The 19,058-nt window shown below is 52.3% G+C and overlaps 1 protein-coding gene across 1 annotated transcript in view; it reads left to right on the top strand.

The window, feature by feature from the left end:
• The window catches only part of dnah9l (dynein, axonemal, heavy polypeptide 9 like), a 1,249,478-nt gene that overhangs the window by 959,922 nt on the left and 270,498 nt on the right, over window positions 1-19,058 (top strand). The gene's annotated exons all lie outside the window — the stretch shown is intronic.

The following is a 19,058-nucleotide window of genomic DNA, read 5'->3' as shown; positions in this document are numbered from 1 at the left end:
AGCTTTCTATAGGTATGTCAGGAATAAGCGAATGACTAGGGAAAGAGTAGGACCAGTCAAGGACAGGGATGGGAAGTTGTGTGTGGAGTCTGAAGAGATAGGCGAGATACTAAATGAATATTTTTCGTCAGTATTCACTCAGGAAAAAGATAATGTTGTGGAGGAGAATGCTGAGACCCAGGCTAATAGAATAGATGGCATTGAGGTACGTAGGGAAGAGGTGCTGGCAATTCTGGACAGGCTGAAAATAGATAAGTCCCCGGGTCCTGATGGGATTTATCCTCGGATTCTCTGGGAGGCCAGGGAAGAGATTGCTGGACCTTTGGCTTTGTTTTTTATGTCATCATTGGCTACAGGAATAGTGCCAGAGGACTGGAGGATAGCAAATGTGGTCCCTTTGTTCAAAAAGGGGAGCAGAGACAACCCCGGCAACTATAGACCGGTGAGCCTCACGTCTGTAGTGGGTAAAGTCTTGGAGGGGATTATAAGAGACAAGATTTATAATCATCTAGATAGGAATAATATGATCAGGGATAGTCAGCATGGCTTTGTGAAGGGTAGGTCATGCCTCACAAAACTTATCAAGCTCTTTGAGAAGGTGACTGAACAGGTAGACGAGGGTAGAGCAGTTGATGTGGTGTATATGGATTTCAGCAAAGCGTTTGATAAGGTTCCCCACGGTAGGCTATTGCAGAAAATACGGAGGCTGGGGATTGAGGGTGATTTAGAGATGTGGATCAGAAATTGGCTAGCTGAAAGAAGACAGAGGGTGGTGGTTGATGGGAAATGTTCAGAATGGAGTTCAGTTACAAGATGAGTACCACAAGGATCTGTTCTGGGGCCGTTGCTGTTTGTCATTTTTATCAATGACCTAGAGGAAGGCGCAGAAGGGTGGGTGAGTAAATTTACAGACGATACTAAAGTCGGTGGTGTTGTCGATAGTGTGGAAGGATGTAGCAGGTTACAGAGGGATATAGATAAGCTGCAGAGCTGGGCTGAGAGGTGGCAAATTGAGTTTAATGTAGAGAAGTGTGAGGTGATTCACTTTGGAAGGAATAACAGGAATGTGGAATATTTGGCTAATGGTAAAGTTCTTGGAAGTGTGGATGAGCAGAGGGATCTAGGTGTCCATGTACATAGATCCCTGAAAGTTGCCACCCAGGTTGATAGGGTTGTGAAGAAGGCCTATGGAGTGTTGGCCTTTATTGGTAGAGGGATTGAGTTCCGGAGTCGGGAGGTCATGTTGCAGCTGTACAGAACTCTGGTACGGCCGTATTTGGAGTATTGCGTACAGTTCTGGTCACCGCATTATAGGAAGGACGTGGAGGCTTTGGAGCGGGTGCAGAGGAGATTTACCAGGATGTTGCCTGGTATGGAGGGAAAATCTTATGAGGAAAGGCTGATGGACTTGAGGTTGTTTTCGTTGGAGAGAAGAAGGTTAAGAGGAGACTTAATAGAGGCATACAAAATGATCAGGGGGTTAGATAGGGTGGACAGTGAGAGCCTTCTCCCGCGGATGGAAATGGCTGGCACGAGGGGACATAGCTTTAAACTGAGGGGTAATAGATATAGGACAGAGGTCAGAGGTAGGTTCTTTACGCAAAGAGTAGTGAGGCCGTGGAATGCCCTACCTGCTACAGTAGTGAACTCGCCAACATTGAGGGCATTTAAAAGTTTATTGGATAAACATATGGATGATAATGGCATAGTGTAGGTTAGATGGCTTTTGTTTCGGTGCAACATCATGGGCCGAAGGGCCTGTACTGCGCTTTATCGTTCCATGTTCTATGTTCTAAACCGGAGTGCCTGCAGCTCAGCCCCCACGCGGATAACTCTGCTGCTATTTTAAAACACTGGCTGGCGTGCTTTAAGGGCTACCTCGACACAGCCGTAGGCACCCCCACAGAAGGACAGAAGATGCATCTCCTGCGCTCCCGGGTCAGCCCTGGGATCTACCCCCTTATCGAGGAGGCGGAGAACTATGCTGCCGCTATCGAACTGCTGGAAGGACATTACATCCGCCCGGTAAACCAGGTCTACGCTAGTCACCTGCTTGCGACTAGGTGGCAAAGCCCCGAGGAAACGTTGGAAGATTTCTACCGGGCGCAACTGGTGCTGGGCCAAAACTGTGGCTGCCCGCAAGTTTCGGGGAGCGAGCACACGGAACTTTTAATCAGGGATGCTTTTGTGGCAGGTATGACCTCCCCCGATATCCGCCGAAGGCTCCTAGAAAGGGACACTCTGGGACTTACAGAGGCACGGGCCCTGGCAGGGTCCATGGACGTTGCCTATAAAAACGCGCTGTCCTTTGCACCCGATCGCGCGGCGGCCCCCTGGGCTGCGTGGCACCCCGCAGCGGCAACCCCTCAGACCTTCCCCCTGACCCCGCAAGCCTGCGCGGCAAGACGGCCCGCTAACGCCGCCGGACCCCGCTGTTTCTTCTGCGGGCAGGTGAATCATCCCCGCCCGCGCTGCCCGGCCCGCACCGCCACCTGCAAAGGGTGCGGCAATAAGGGCCACTTTGTGGGGGTCTGCCAGGCCCGCGCCGTGGCCGCGGTCTCCGGCGACTATGGACCGCCGCGGCAACCCTCCCTTCAGGCCCCGACCGGCCAGCGCTCACTGCCCCCCCCTATCCTAACGCCACGAGTGACCCATGGGCGTGGCCATCTTGCCCCCCGGACTCCACGCTGGACGGGTGGGCACCGCCATTTTGTCCATCACCGACGCCATCTTCTTCATCCCCGGACACCATGTGTGACCCATGGGTGACGCAATCTTGGATGGGGCCCCAGGCCCCCGGCTCGGTCGACTACATGCTGCCCGATCAAAACTCGCAGCTGCTTCATCTGGCCTCGGTAACACTGGGCCAAAGTCAACCTCGGACACTCGCAACGGCTACAACGATGGTCCTCATCAACGGTCACGAGACGTCGTGCCTGATTGACTCTGGGAGCACAGAAAGCTTTGTTCACCCCGACACGGTAAGGCGCTGTTCACTTGTAACCCACCCTGTAAATCAAAGGATCTCCCTGACCTCCGGGTCACACTCGGTGGAGATACAGGGGTTCTGCCTTGCGAACCTCACTGTCCAAAGTAGGAAATTCAACAATTTCCGCCTGTACGTCCTGCCGCACCTCTGCACGGCTACCCTCCTGGGGCTGGATTTCCAATGCCATTTGCAAAGCCTGACTTTTAAATTCGGCGGCCCTATACATCCCCTCACTGTCTGCGGCCTCGCGACCCTTAAGGTCTGTGGTGGTATGTATTAGGGGTAATACGGTACACCATGAATGCCGAGGAGCTATTGGAGGACAGATGCTGGGTCCCGATTGGATCTGCCGCCTCCTGGGCTCCACCCAGATAGGTATAAGAACCCAGTTTACTCCCCGCAGCTGCATTCTGTGACTGAGCTGCTGGGGAACAAGTCTGAACAAGTCTGCTCATTAAAGCCTCGATTGAAGTTCTCTACGTCTCGCCTCGTGTGTGATCGATGGTGCTACAAGGTCGACCCGCCTTCCCTGTTTGAGAACCTCACCCCGGATTGCAAACCCGTCGCCACCAGGAGCAGACGGTACAGTGCCCAGGACCGGACCTTCATCAGGTCCGAGGTCCAAAGGCTGCTGGGGGAAGGGGTCATCAAAGCGAGCAACAGTCCCTGGAGAGCTCAAGTAGTGGTGGTAAAGACCGGGGAGAAGCATAGGATGGTCACCGATGGTCACTACAGCCAGACCGTCAACAGGTTTACACAGCTGGATGCGTACCCTCTCCCCCGTATAGCCGACCTGGTAAACAGGATCGCACAATACAAGGTCTTTTCCACGGTGGACCTCAAGTCCGCCTACCACCAGCTACCCCTCCGCATTAGTGACCGCAAGTAAACTGCCTTCGAAGCAGATGGGCGGCTCTATCAATTTTTAAGAGTTCCCTTTGGTGTCACTAATGGAGTCTCGGTCTTCCAGCGAGAGATGGACCGAATGGTTGACCGGTACGGCTTACGTGCAACGTTCCCGTATCTGGATAACATCACCATCTGCGGCCATGACCAGCAGGACCACGACACCAACCTCCGCAAATTCCTCCAGACCGCGAAAATCCTTAATCTGACATACAATAAGGATAAATGCGTGTTTAGCACCGACTGTCTAGCCATTCTAGGCTACGTAGTGCGAAGTGGAGTCATAGGCCCCGACCCAGAGCGCATGCGCCCCCTCATGGAGTTCCCCCTCCCTCACTGCCCCAAGGCCATGAAGCGCTGCCTCGGGTTCTTCAGCTATTATGCACAGTGGGGCCCCAATTATGCAGACAAAGCCCAACCCCTGATCCAGTCCACATCCTTCCCCCTGTCGATGGAGGCCCGCCAGGCCTTCAGCCGCATCAAAGCAGACATTGCTAAGGCCACGATGCGCGCCATTGACGAGTCCCTCCCCTTCCAGGTCGAGAGCGATGTGTCCGACGTAGCTCTGGCGGCCACCCTAAATCAAGCGGGCTGGCCTGTGGGTTTCTTTTCCCGTACCCTCCATGCTTCCGAAATTCGCCACTCCTCGGTCGAAAAGGAGGCCCAGGCCATAGTTGAAGCTGTGCGACACTGAAGGCATTATCTGGCCGGCAGGAGATTCACTCTCCTCACGGACCAACGGTCGGTTGCCTTCATGTTCGATAATGCACAGCGGGGCAAGATTAAGAACGACAAGATCTTGCGGTGGAGGTAGAACTCTCCACCTTCAATTACGAGATCTTGTACCGTCCGGGGAAGCTAAACGAGCCTCCTTTGTCCCTGTCCCGCGGCACATGTGCCACTGCACAAGTGGACCGCCTCCGATCCCTCCACGAGGACCTCTGCCACCCGGGGGTCACTCGCTTTTTCCATTTTATCAAGGCCCGCAACCTGCCCTACTCCATCGAGGAGGTCAGGACAGTCACCAGGGACTGCCAAATCTGCGCGGAGTGCAAACCGCACTTCTACCGGCCAGAGAGGGCGCACCTGATAAAGGCTTCCCGTCCCTTTGAACGCCTCAGCATGGACTTCAAAGGCCCCCTCCCCTCCACCGACCGCAACACGTACTTCCTTAATGTGATTGACGAATACTCCCGGTTCCCATTCGCCATCCCCTGCCCAGACATGACCACAACCACCGTCATCAAGGCCCTCCAGGGTATCTTTACACTATTCAGTTTCCTCGCATATATACACAGTGATAGGGGGTCCTCCTTTATGAGCGACGAACTGCGTCAATTCCTGCTCAGCAAGGGCATCGCCTCGAGCAGGACGACAAGTTACAACCCCTGGGGAAACGGGCAGGTAGATAGGGAGAACGGAATGGTCTGGAAGACCGTCCTGCTGGCCCTACGGTCCAGGAATCTCCCAGTCTCTCACTGGCAGGAAGTCCTCCCGGTGGCCCTCCACCCCATCCGGTCGCTGCTGTGTACAACCACAAATCAGACACCTCACGAACGTCTCCTTGTTTTCCCCAGGAAGTCCTCCTCCAGGACCTCGCTCCCAACCTGGCTAGCGACACCCGGACCCATCCTGCTTCGGAAACATGTGAGGGCGCACAAGTCGGACCCGTTGGTCGAGAGGGTCCACCTGCTGCACGCCAACCCCCAGTACGCCTACGGAGCATTCCCTGACGGCCGGCAGGGCACAGTCTCCCTTCGGGACCTAGCGCCCGCCGGAGCCCCACGCGCACCTGAACCATTGCCCCCACCCCCACCCTACCCACAGCACCTAACTGGAGGGTCAGTACTCCCGCCGCTCCTGCCTAGGCCCGACCACATACCGACGCCCCCTACAAGCGTTTTCCCCACCTGTCAATCTTTTGTCCCAACAGCGCCGCCTAGGGGTGACGAAGCTGCCAGGGAGGACGACATCACGCTCCCGGAGTCGCAACCGCCGGGACCCCCATCAGAATCACCGCCGAGGCCCAGACGCTCCAGGACGACCAGGCCACCTGATCGACTGATTGCTGCACTATGAACACTTTGTAAATACCCTCGACATCACGGTATCTCCATACCTGTCATACCATGCGAAAGGCGACTATTAACGCTGGCCACCACTCCCGCCGGGCTCTTTTTTAACAGGTGGTGAAAGTGGTAGTACCAGGTATTGCGGTACCTAAGAGGTGGATGACCATTGGTTAGACCCAGGAGTCTACCATTGGCTGTTGTACATAGCTCCGCCCTGAGAGGCGGAGTATAAGAACCGGTGCCGTCCCAGCAGCCTTCACTTTCTGTATCGAAGCTGCTGGGGAAAGAGTTCTAGCAGATTAAAGCCTTCAGTTATGGAATCACTTCGTCTTGAGTGTAATTGATTGCGCATCAGGCATATCATTAACTGGCCCAACCCAGTATTCTCCTGGGCTTCCGCGATGCTCCACCTCAGCCAGGAAGAATTACCTGTGGTGAGTTTCACTTGTGATTTTAATAATCGGGAAGCAGGCATAGTGGCTGCTGAGGGAGAGAGCGGAGGTAGGACATGTTCCCGGAGGCACGACCGTGGACTGCTGGCCCTGCCGCTGGCATGGCTGGTGGGGGGTGGGGTGGGAGGGGGTGGAGGAGGGCATCTGCCAGAGCCATGGAGGTGTAGCAAGGCGTGACCAGGGGATGGGCCATGGCATCGGAGTGACCCCTGGCACCAAGTTGGTGTCCAGGCATGGACCGCCGTTGCCACGAACTGTGAGGCAACCTTCTTGCTGCGCAATCCACTGACCGGCCACCGTGGCCCGTGGTTGCACAGAGTGACACCAGCCATATGGATGAACCACCCCACCCACCCCCACCACTCCCTCCACCCCACCTCCGGGGGTGGGAGTGGGGATGGGAGAGGAGGGAGGGGGGAGAGGGGCATGCAGGGCATAGGCTGCAGTGCAGTGCAAGCTGGGGCCACTGTGTACCCCGTTGGACCTGGTGGGCCACCATGTTAATATGTCTGCCTTTGAGCCCCTGCAGGCAGACTTCGGAATTCAACCAGGAATGTTTGCCACTATCCTAGCCGCCACAGCCCTGGGGGCTGTACGAGCAGGAGCTGCTCGGGGAGAACCCTGCAGAAGCGGAGCCTGTCCCAGAGGAACAGGAGCCAGCCAGTGAGGATGGAGAGGTGGCCACGCAAAATGTCGAGGAGGAGGTGGGAAGAAGGGGCCACATTAGGCTCGTGTATACTGGCAGCGCCTGTCCTTTGAGGTCCTTCGAGGCACATGGCATGCTTGCCTTCATCAGCCGAGGCATTGAGTACAGGAGTTGGGAGATCATGTTGCAGCTATATAAAACCTTGGTTAGGCCGCATTTGGAGTATTTCGTGCAGTTCTGGTCACCACATTATCAGGAGGACGTGGAAGCTTTGGAGAGAGTGCAAAGAAGGTTCACCAGGATGTTGCCTGGTATTGAGAGTGTTGACAATGAGAAAACTTTGAATAAACTCAGATTGTTTTCACTGGAAAGACGGAGGCTGAGGTGAGATCTGATAGATGTCTACAAAATTATGAGAGGCATAGTCAGGGTGGATGATCAGAGGCTTTTTCCAAGGGTGAAAGTGTCAATTACAAGGGGGCATAGGTTCAAGATGAGAGGGGGAAAGTTTAAGGGAGATGTGCGGGGTACGTTTTTAATGCAGAGAGTGGTGGGTGCCTGGAACACGCTGCCAGAGGATGTAGTGGAAGCAGACACGGTAGCAACATTTAAGAAGCATCTGGTTGGGTACATGAACATGGAGGAAATAGAGGGATATTGACCGAGTACGGGCAGGTTTTATTTTAGTTAGGGCATCATGATCGGCACAGGCTTGGAGGGCTGAAGGGCCTGTTCCTGTGCTGTACTTTTCTTTGTTTTTTTTTTTCTCTTTCTTTGACCCGCCAGACTGGGCATGTCATTGAAGACTCTGGTTGAGCAGGGAGACTGTACGGCATATCTGCCAGATCATGGCTCACCTGGAAGCGGAAGGGTACAGGGGAAGAACACCTGCGCCCTGTGGCCATCAAGGTGCTGGTCATCCTGAACTTTTTCGCCACAGGTTTCTTCCAGGCGCCAAGTGGGGACCTGTCCGGGATCTTGCAGACCTTGGTGCACAAGTGCATCCGTGTCGTCACAGAGACCCTGGGCGTCATTCTCCGACCCCCCGCCGGGTCGGAGAATAGCCGTTGGCTGCCGTGAATCCCGCCCCCGCCGAAGTCTCCGGTACCGGAGATTGGGCGGGGGCGGGAATCGGGCCGCGCCGGTTCGCGGGACCCCCCGTTCAATTCTCCGGCCCGGATGGGCCGAAGTCCCGCCCAGAAATTGCCTGTCCCGCCGGCGTAAATCAAACCTGGTATTTACCGGCGGGACCAGGCGGCGTGGGCGGGCTCCGGGGTCCTGGAGGGGGGCGCGGGGCGATCTGACCCCGGAGGGTCCTGGGGGGGGGGGGGCGCGGGGCGATCTGACTCCGGGGGGGTGCCCCCACGGTGGCCTGGCCCACGATCGGGGCCCACCGATCCGCGGGTGGGCCTGTGCCGTGGGGGCACTCTTTCCCTTCCGCCTCCACCACGGCCTCCACCATGGCGGAGGCGGAAGAGACTCTCCCCATTGCGCATGCGCGGGGAACTTTCAGCGGCCGCTGACGCTCCCGCGCATGCGCTGGGAAACTGTCAGCGGCCGCTGACGCTCCCGCGCATGCGCCGCATTTCCGCGCCAGCTGTCGGGGCAACAAACGCCATTTCCACCAGCTGGCGGGGCGGAAATCCCTCCAGCGTCGGCCTAGCCCCTTAATGTTGGGGCTAGGCCACTAAAATGCGGAGCATTCCTCACCTTTGGGCCGGCGTGATGCCCGTCTGATTGGCGCCGTTTTTGGCGCCAGTCGGCGGACATCGCGCCGTTGGGGGAGAATTTCGCCCCCTGTCTGTCCAGTCGGCACAATACATCTACTTCAATGTGGTCTGAGCCCACCAGGATGCCTGGGCAGCTGGGTTTGCTGTCATCGCCAGGATGCCCCAGGTCCAGGGGGTGATTGACAGGACTCATGACCCCCTACGAGCACTGGCACATGAGGGGCCTGCCTTCACAAACGAAAGGAGTTCCACTCAATGAACATTACAGCCGGTGTGTGACCACAAGATGCACATCATGCATGTCTGCGCCCGATACCCAGGCAGCATGCACGATGCCTTCATCCTGACACACTCAATGGTTCCTGACACTTTCAACGTGCATCCCCGGGTGATAGGTTGGCTCCTGGGTGACGGGGGTTATCTGCTGCTGTCATGGCTGATGACATCTATCCGGAGGCCTCAGACAAATGCTACAATGACTCCCATGCCTTGACCATGGCCATGAACGGTGCATCAGGGGTGGAGTTCACCAGCTGCAGTTCCCGCCCTGTGACGTAGGTCCACTTTGGCAGCCGCCCTATGGAGTGCCTGGGTATGTACGGGCCCAGTAGTCTTGCCGGTGTCCCAGGTGGCATCGTGCCACCCTGTTCTGCCCACTTCACATCAGATACATCAAGGACAGGGATGTGGGTGGGGGGGTGGAGTCCTACGCGCTGTGTTGTTCCGGCATCCCACCCTGGGGGCGTGGTGTGACTGGCACCATATTTCTCCTTCAACTCCTCCAAGCTAGCGAACATCTCAGCCAAAAATAGATCCACCACCTTCTCCAAACCTCTGTACTTCCAAGCACTAAATGTGGCATTCTACCTTGCCGGCTTGAATAGGTGATTGACGCAGATGGCACGAACTGTTATGCTGCCCCCAATGCAAAATGGTGGCGGTGACTCATCCCCACTTTATTGACATCTCAAACATATCCTTCACAGTCATCCTCCACAAATGTTCTCACTCTATCCTCTCCGCTCTTTCCACTTCTCAGACTCATAACTCTTTTACAAGAAGAAAGCGCACAATTCCACTTAGAGGCAGCAAACCAGAAGTGAACTTGCAGTTGTAGCCTTATTGATCACTCTGGAGGAACAGTTATTAGAAATTGGCGCGGTGCCAAAGTCCATGGCACAAGCGATCCAGAGGTGGGGTCTCCCACATAACTGACACCAGTATTATACATCACACTACCACTTGACACAAAAAACTCACTCATACAGTACTGAGTTGAACTCACCTCTAACTTAAATGTCATGATCTGCTGAATGAAACAAACCATGTCAAACATAATTTGTGTCTTTCATCAGAGGAGTAGCAGCGAGAGGAGGCAGAGGATTCCTCAGCAGTAGATAGAGGTTGGGGAACCTTCCTTTATAGGACACGACATTCCAAACTCTGCTCAGCTGGGGGCAGGTGCTGACCCTTGGGTGTCATTCATGAAAAGGAACAGCAGTAAATGTTATGTGGTTTTGTCAGCACTTCGACAGGTTACACCATGATATCTCAGATGCACTAATGTCCACCTCCAGAAAACAGTGGCCAGCTGCATGGGCCTCCTTGAACAGCACTCGCACCTATCTTTCGTCCCTTCAAAAAAACAAGTTCATCCTCACTCTAGTGAGGTGCGCTCAGAAAACTACCTTTAACTGAATGAGGCTCAGTCTCGCGCAAGACGTTGCAAGACATGCTATAGAGTGTATACTGGTCCACTCCTACATCCTGCAGACTTTACACAGGAATGAGGAAACCTCAGGTCGGTGGTTCAACCCCTCACATGAACTGCACCCAAGTTCTCTCCTGTTCTCGGCTAGCAGGCAAGTGCAGGTGGATCATAAAAGGGAAATGAAGAAAGAAAATGTGGAAGTCGGGCTTTGTTCAAGGCACATCCATTTCTCGTGCTTTGCCCATCATAGACAAATTCTGGGTGGAAGACTCATGGTTGACCTTCCTGCTAGACCACTAATTGAGGCTCTTAGGTGGCCAGTTAAAGACTACTTAATGGGAATTATGAAAGTGAAAGTCGCTTATTGTCACAAGTAGGCTTCAAATGAAGTTACTGTGAAAAGCCCCTAGTCGCCACATTCCGGCACCTGTTCGGGGAGGCTGGTACGGGAATTGAACCGTGCTGCTGGCCTGCCTTAGTCTGCTTTCAAAGCCAGCGATTTAACCCAGTGTGCTAAACCAGCCCCTGTTATCTTGCCCTGTTGGCATTAATGCAGCTGCAGCTGGGCCTGTCGCCATGCGGCATGCACAACAGCTACTATCCTGCAAGCAGCCTGTCACAAATGGGGGCTGGGGAATATCCTTCAACCAAAGGAAGTGGACGTTGGGCAGGGGGTTGCCTGCTGGGAGCCAAATCCCTGCCCTTGCTGCTGGCCCAGTGCATCCTCTTCTCCCCCTTCTACGCCCCCCCCCCACCAATCCCCACAAAATCACCCCACTGCCAACATCCCTTACATTTATATAATATACCCACGTATCTTTATCCTGGGTTGCTTCGCGATCCTAGGACTCGGGTGGGGGGAGGGTGGTGCTATACCGGAAGCAATCACAGCCTCTTTTGTAGCTCTGCTAAGCACAAGAGCTGCCAGCCGCTTACCATCCCTGGGGACCTGATTTTAGAAGAAGGCCATCTTGTGGTCTCGTCACTACCTGATTGGCAGGACGTTTGGCAGGTCACCCCGAAAAGAGGCAGCGCAAGTCTCAGTCTGCTCTCCAATCAGTTGAGAAAACCCCCGACATTGCAACAAGATTCCAGTCTAGGATAGGATAAGGCACATGAGTACAGATATTACTGGAAAGCACACAGATGAATAGTTCAGTTTTGTAAGTAATACATTAAAACTATTATGAAACAGTTTCTTGATGGTGGCTTTCATTTCAGGATTTGGGCCAATAGAACACTGTGGTAGTCTGTACAGATGGGTTGAAAGGTTGGGAATTGTGATTTTGGGATGACACCAAGGAACTCTTTCTTGAGTATTCATAGAACATAGAACATTACAGCGCAGTACAGGCCCTTCGGCCCTCGATGTTGCACCGACCTATGAAACCACTCTAAAGCCCATCTACACTATTGCCCAGTACTCTGTCTTCCTGTTATTCCTTCCAAAATGAATCACCTCACACTCCCAGTCCAACCTTCGAAGGGGCCAAAATACCTCCCCACTCAGACTCCTCTTCTTCCTTCTAGTCCTGTTCCTCCTCCTGAGTTGACTGCTCAATGTCTAGTGACAAGGGCTGTTCCCTCATGGTAGTGAGGTTGTGGAGGATGCAGCAAACTACACTGAACTAGGTGAGCACTGGAGATGTCCAGGAAGAAGAACCATTATTCAGGATGCCAGTGGTTTTTTTCTCAAATTTTCTTGTTCTTGTCTAGCTACCATTATAGTTGCACTGTCTTGCACGTTTGAATGGAGGGAGGGAGTCATGAGTATCCCTTGTCACCCAACAGCCACCCTCTGGAACTTTGAGATGGCCTGAAGACAGTGGATATGGCTGACTGCCACAGGATGAAGGCTGCCAAGATGGCAGGCAGTCAGCAGGAGGTTCTTCTGGGCATGCTCACATATCACATAATGCTGCAAGCCTGGCAAATCCACATGCTCTCTCCTCCTTCTCTCTGTGCAAAGGCAGTGAAATTCCTTCTCCTTCTATACAAGGCACGTATCACTTCCCTGATACAGCGATCGATAGCAAACTGTAAATTTTGGTGATGTCACCTACTCCTGAATCACAGGTGTAGAAATTGAGGGTAACAGTGACCTTCATAGTCTTGATGTGGAGATGCCGGCGTTGGACTGGGGTGAGCACAGTACGAAGTCTTACAACACCAGGTTAAAGTCCAACAGGTTTGTTTCGATGTCACTAGCTTTCGGAGCGCTGCTCCTTCCTCAGGTGAATGAAGAGGTATGTTCCAGAAACACATATATAGACAAATTCAAAGATGCCAAACAATGCTTGGAATGCGACCATTAGCAGGTGATTAAATCTTTACAGATCCAGAGATGGGTAACCCCAGGTTAAAGAGGTGTGAATTACATCAAGCCAGGACAGTTGGTAGGATTTCGCAGGCCAGATGGTGGGGGATGAATGTAATGTGACATGAATCCCAGGTCCCGGTTGAGGCCGCACTCATGTGTGCGGAACTTGGCTATAAGTTTCTGCTCGGCGATTCTGCGTTGTTGCGCGTCCTGAAGGCCGCCTTGGAGAATGCTTACCCGAAGATCAGAGGCTGAATGCCCTTGACTGCTGAAGTGTTCTCCGACTGGAAGGGAACATTCCTGCCTGGTGATTGTTGCGCAATGTCCGTTCATTCGTTGTCGCAGCGTCTGCATGGTCTCTCCAATGTACCACGCTTCGGGACATCCTTTCCTGCAGCGTAGACAACGTTGGCCGAGTCGCACGAGTACGTACCGTGTACCTGGTGGGTGGTGTTCTCACGTGTAATAGTGGTATCCATGTCAATGATCAGGCACGTCTTGCAGAGATTGCCATGGCAGGGTTGTGTGGTGTCGTGGTCACTGTTCTGAAGACTGGGTAGTTTGCTGCAAACAATGGTTCGTTTGAGGTTGCGCGGTTGTTTGAAGGCAAGTAGTGGGGGTGTGGGGATGACCTTGGCAAGATGTTCATCGTCATCAATGACCCCCCACACCCCCACTACTTGCCTTCAAACAACCGGGCAACCTCAAACGAACCTTTGTTTGCAGCAAACTACCCACCTTCAGATGGAGGTGGAGATGAGGAACATGTGGCCACCTCTAAGGAGGAGGAGGAGGATGATGAGGCGACACCAAATCAGCAGAGCTGGAGGACAAGTCCAGGGAGGAACCGGAGGACCACCTGGAGGCTGCAGGACTGGCGGGAGCGACGAAGGTCAGGGAGGCCCTGATATTTGCCCGATTCACATAGGACATGGCCTGGTCCATCATCGCTACCTTACCCACCTCACCACCCCCATCACCCACCCTCCCAGGGTCTGTCACATTACTCCAGGGTGTTGGTACTGTGTCGGCACCATCAACGGGTCACTATCGAGGGCAGAGGGTGATAATAACCCACTGAGAGCTGAGCGGCAGTGCTCCTCAATCTATGCCATAGTCTGACCCCTGCCTGTCTGCTGAGTGCGCGCTCACACCCATCACGGGTGTGCCCGTGGGGGAGAGGGAGGTGCCGGGAAAGATGGGCTAAGGGTTCGGAGGTCGGCCCGCATTGCGGAAGAAAGTGACAGAGGCATCATACTGGTTGTCGTCAAGGGTTCTTGATGTGGCACAGGTATCCAACAATTCACTCTTCCGATGGTGCCGCCCCACTCTCCCCACTACCCCCTCACCCCCTACCTATCCCCTTTCCACACCTACCCCGGTGCCCTCAGTGATCCTCAACGTGCTTAACCTTCCTTGCGCTACCGCTACGTCTAGGTATGTCCCCAGGATGCACATCTGAGGTGGAGGCAGTCAGCTGCTTACCACTTCCTGTGGCCTTCATGCCCTTGGCGAGAAGCCCTCTGGAGGCACTGGGGCTGAGGGCCCCAGTGCACATGTCAGTGGCACACGGACAGCCGTGTTGCCCTGTCCCTTGTGCTGACTTTGAGACGCTGCCTCATTAGAGGGGTGAAATGCGGGGGAGGTCTTGGTCACTATCCCAACTCCATGGGACAGGTCTGGGTTGGCACCCGGCGCCCTCTTCTTCCGCTCGGTGCCCATTGGGCCCCGGGGTCCACCTCTGGACGGAGGGGCAGCTGCTTCGAGCCCCGACTGTCCCTGCATAATCTGGCTCTGCCAGCCCAGGCGGTTCCCCATGGTCTGCACCATCATGTCGACGGCCTCGGCGATGCTCCTCAGTGATTGGGTCATGCTCCGCAGCACCTCGGCAATGCCCACCTGCGACTGGGACATGTCCTGCAGCACCTCATCAAGGTCAGCCTGGGTCAGCTTTGGACTGGGCCACATTCACCAGCGACTCGGACATTCTGCCGAGGCCCTCAGCTACCGAGTGCGGCACGCCTTGGACATTTCCTACTAATCGTGCCGGTGCCGTGCACCAGGCTCTCCACTGCGGTCTCCACTCTAGCAGTGTTGGCCTCGGTGCCACGCATTACCGGCGACATCTACTGCACCTGTAGCCTATGGGACTCCTCCAATCAGCTATGGACTTGCCGAAGTGTCGCTGACATTTCCATCGGAATGTCCCGGCCGCTCCCTAACGTCTCCGGTTATACCTGTTCCATAGGCTCAGCATCTGGCTGGGTCCTGGGAGCCAGCAGACCTCCGACTGCTGTCTCGCCTAGGCATTCCTACCTCCACCTGAGTACATTAACAACTGTGAGGTGCTCATCAGATTGTGCCCCAGAAGCATGTCCACTAATATTTCCCACCGAGGTGCCTCCTGGGAGGCTGGAGAGTGGGCCACCCAGGATGGCCGGCACCGTCGGCTGGAGGACCTGCTGGAGAATGGACATGTGGTCAGTGGGAGGGATGGGTCAGTCAGTAAGGCAATAACAACTCAAGTTTGACAGATCCTCCGGATGGAGCCCGGTGGTTCCTCACCTCTGCGGCATCCGCCAACCTCCGCGTAGGTGACCGCCCTGCCCGCAGCCACCCCAGTCACCTCCAGGGCCCACTCTTCGACGGAGCTGCGGATTCTTAAGTCTGTCACCCACCGCCAGTCTGGGCCCTCTCCCGGCAAGCTTTTCCTGAGGAGACACAGAGAGGGCATCGTTAGCCATATGCGTGGTTCACAATGAGAGAGGATGTATGACGGAAGGGTTCGGGTTAAAAGGGGAGGGGTGGTTAAAAGAGGGTTGGGAGGATTGAAGGGAGGGGGGTGAAGGGAGGGTTGGGGGTCACATGGCAAGTTGGGGGGTCGATGCTCGTCTGGGGGCGGAAAGGTCTCGGGGAGGGGCGGTGTTGGTGTCTCTTCACTCGTGCAAGTCGTTGACCTTTTTACGGCACTGGAGGCTAGTGCTCCTGGTCACACTCCCGGTGCTTACAGCCACTGCCATCTCGTCCCAGGCAGCACTGGCTGCCCTGTGCCTGACCCTCCGGGACCCTCGGGGGAACAGGACATCTCTCCTGGCCTCCATTGCGTCTAGTACCCTCCCCAGGTTTGCATCCCCGAATCTTGTGACCGGTCTCCTGAGCGCCATTGGTGCGAGCTGACTAGTGTTGGCTGAGCAAGTGCTGTTTAAGTGATACTCAATCTTGTTAGCGGGCGGCTGGCGAGCCTGGTATCGGCAAATCGGCTGGAGAGCCTTCATTTGCGGCGAGAAAACTGTGGGGCCTTATTAAGTGGACCAATTAACGTTGAATAGTATTGCCGGCCTCATTGGGCCGAGTGCCGGGAAGCTCGCGGCAGTTCCACACTTAGAAATCTTTCCGGAGAATCGCGGCGCCCCATAGCTGCCATTACTGAAACAGCCATTTTCTTGACAAGCAAAAGAACTCCTTTGACTGCCTTGCCAGAATCCAGCACCATTCCCTTAAAAACACAAAACGTTTGTTCTTCCAACAAGGCATCACAGTACTTCCGTTAATTCTGCACCAGCAAAAGTAAGTCAAAAGCATTCACCTGGAAGTTAGATGGCTAATCCTTTAAATAGCACGAGTGTCCTTCGTGCAACTGAACCTTCAACTGGCAGTGATTGAGAGGGAGTTAACTGGACTCTGCGGTCCAAACTGCCAGGTTGTGTGCCATATCAGCATTATATACTGTTTGATATCACTATCCACCACTCAGCATCTTTCCCACACACATGGACATCTACGCGGAAGAAGCCAGTTGCAAATGGACAACTTTTTTCAGTTCAGGAATTCCAGAGCACCAGCAACAGCACATGAAAGCCTATTTCACATCCTTTATCCCTGTAACTTGTGTGAGGTGGAAGTGTTTGATAGTGAAACATAGTGACAAAAATGTATTCCATTCCCAGCACTAATATTCTCTAAACTGCATTTTAAAAAGTATTTTTGAACAACTATTAGCAGGGTATTATTCTATATCTGTTCAATTCTTATCAATGAAATTTAAAATCAATACAGATGTCAACTTTGGTGAAATGTAAGTCATTAGATCTTTTCTCTGTGAAATCAAACTGCTTAGATTAGTTTTGATATGCTATATTTTTTGTAAGTGCTTCCAATTTATTTTATGGTCCTGGTAATGAAAATTTATTTTGGTCAAATTTTTCTTATCCTTTGACAACTTTATTTAAAGGCTTTGCCACTGAACTTCAAATGATCAACGAATTATAATGAACTATAATGAATTGTAAATATTTCCACTCATAAACTATATGGACCAGCAGAAGATATATTGCTTATAATCCATATTGACACAAAGAAGGTGTATTAGAGTAATATTTGAAATATATATTTTAACCAATCAAAAGTACTTGTTTTAGGCATGATTGAATGCTATGCAAGAGAACATACGTCAACTGAACATTTCACTGCTGTCTTGAATGTTATCATGATGTATTTTGCCAGCAGCAGTACATCTATCATAGATGGACTTAAAACTTACACAAAATGTACATTCTCATTAATGATGAGTGGCTAATTCATCTTACCACAGCATAATTAATGTTTTTTCCACAGAATAATTTTTCATTGTTTGTTGTGATGCATTTTTCAACATTTTTTGTTACCTTTTCTCTATCTGCATGCCTATCACGATGTCATTTCCAAAAGATCTATGTAAGTATTAACCTGGTTTTATGTTTGCTTGCAGTTTGTGTTCCTTTACAAGGTTGGCTTATAACAGCATTTCAGGACTCCAGCATTTGTGATCAATCATGCGCCAGAACTTAATTTTTTGATAATTGCACATGTTTAAAAAGCACAAAGAAAAAGGAGGTACATAATTAATATCCAGTTCTTTTACTGTTAACTATTTTAATCCTCTAATGTATGCAGACATTTAATGGTGGCTTCTCTGTGGTTTCAACCTCCTTTTTGAATGAAGTTATTGATTTTGCTTGGAACTCGGAGTCTGTGACTCCAAAATCTATTGTCTGTATGCATAAATTAGATAAAAGAAAGTTACAGAAATATTGGTGGTATAATGATTACACAGTCTTGTGATGCAGTGGTTAGCATCCCTATCCCTGAGCCAGAAACTCTAAGTTCTCGTCCCACTCTAGGACTTCACGGCCACAGAAGATGTGTTCATAACGTAGCCAAACAGGTTGATTATCAACCTGTAAGTCCTTCTAGGGTATGGCAAGCAGTAAAAGTGAGAGAGTCTCCTGGTCAGCCATATGATGTAATGTGATGCTCCTCAAGCTGTAGCCCCTGGTTAATGATCTGTTCCAAGCTACAGAAACAGACATTAGCGTGAGCAATTTTTTGTAAGAAATTAATGAATGAATGACTTTTTGTAAAACTTTTTCACACGTGAAATTGTTACGATAGGGTTTATTGGTTCTACTGGGTATTGAAGTGCCATGGGTTAGCATAGAGGGTATGACTGGGTATTTGTGATACGTGAAGGGAGGCATGGGTAAGAACTTTTGAACTTTCCTTTCAAAAGGTTTCCTCATCCATACTGTGGTTCACAATACCTCTGAGGGACCATGAACCATGATTCATTGAAAAGCTGGTTCAACTGCATGAAAATTGCAGAGGACTAGGAGATGCCTATCCCCACAGTGGAGCAAGCTAGGTCAGGAGTTCAGGGTATGGGCTTGCAACCTACACCAGCCCACACCCTTATCCCACACTGTCAAAAATTGGGGTGTCAGGAATGGGACTGGGAATCCCAGAATTGGTTCCAGGCTGCCATTCTTAAAGGTCTGCAGAGTTTCCCTGATGTATAAAAATGTAACCCATCAAGTTCAATATCTGGGCTTACTGTCTGTCACAGGTTCCTGTCCTTTGAAGGTAAAGATGCAATGTTTAAACTGAAAGATGGGGGTGGGAGAAGCGGGAGGCCTTGCTAGATTACCACAAAGGGGGAGAAAAATCTCACTCCACATTGACAGGGTCAATAAAGGAACATTTCTTGTGGTATTCATGTTGCAATTGGAATGCCAGAGCTTGTCATGCTTGAAAAAGCACAGAATATCATGTCTGCAAAGAATAGGTAGGAGAGACAAGCAAAGTGAAGAGAGTGAAATACATGTACAATATTTGTAGTCAATGTACTTCCTTAATTTTTTGTGCTTGCGACTCCTTTTTATTGGTTTTTGGATTGCAGATATATTTCAAATAAACG

Source organism: Scyliorhinus torazame, chromosome 2 (genome assembly GCF_047496885.1).
Source record: "Scyliorhinus torazame isolate Kashiwa2021f chromosome 2, sScyTor2.1, whole genome shotgun sequence".
Lineage (NCBI taxonomy): Eukaryota > Metazoa > Chordata > Chondrichthyes > Carcharhiniformes > Scyliorhinidae > Scyliorhinus > Scyliorhinus torazame.
The sequence above is the reverse complement of the archived record's forward strand: the minus strand, read 5'-3'. Positions and strand labels throughout refer to the sequence as shown.